This window comes from Macrobrachium rosenbergii, chromosome 24, assembly GCF_040412425.1.
Source record: "Macrobrachium rosenbergii isolate ZJJX-2024 chromosome 24, ASM4041242v1, whole genome shotgun sequence".
Taxonomy (NCBI): domain Eukaryota; kingdom Metazoa; phylum Arthropoda; class Malacostraca; order Decapoda; family Palaemonidae; genus Macrobrachium; species Macrobrachium rosenbergii.
In genome coordinates this window covers 18,776,792-18,777,620 of record NC_089764.1, presented here as the reverse complement: position 1 = coordinate 18,777,620, position 829 = coordinate 18,776,792, and positions in this window count along the sequence as shown.

Sequence of the window (829 nt, the reverse complement as noted above, 5' to 3'; positions counted from 1 at the left end):
TTGCTTCCAATTAGTCTTATTCCGTATCATTTTAAATAATTTTCAGTGTCTTTGGAACAATGATTGTAGATAAGTTTGTTTAGTACTGATATAGTTCGCGATGGTATTGGTGACAGAATCGGTGTTTTCCACTTGAGACATATTCTAGAGAAGCTTAGGCTTCTATGGACTGATACAGAAGAAATTTTTCATACCAATGATGAAAACTACTTCACGGGAATGTGTGAATATCATCGTTAAAAGATTTATCTCGTATTTACCACATACACGTAAATTATATATACACGGCCCTATATGTTATGTAGTTCATTTATTTTACTTTGTTAGATCTCTTCCGAGGTTTATTCTTTTCTCCAAAATTTTCTTTCCTGTACTGGGCTGCTTCCAATAATTGGGCCCTTGGGCTTGTAGCATTCTACTTTCCCCATCAGGACCGCAGCTTGGCTTGTAGCAATAATATTAAGAATAATAAATATGAGTTTTTTTTTTTTTTTTTTTTTACCCCAAGGCTTATAGCTCATCCTCGGAAAAGAAAATACTATCGTGGGTCTTGAATGTGAAGGAGATATGGCAAAAATCATTTAAAGTGAAGTAAAGCACAGAACTGAATGCCGTCCCTGTCAACATAAAGAGTCCCAAGTCCAATAAAAACCGCAAGGGCTCATAATCCGTCTGCAATTCGTCCCTTTTCTTCAACGTCCGGATCTTGCGATTTCACAAATTCCCGGCTTTTCAAAATTCATCCTTTCCTATCCATCCCTTTCTCTTTGCATTCTTCTCTCAGCATACAATCGTTTCCTCCTCTCGTGTCTGCTTGCTTCTTCCATGC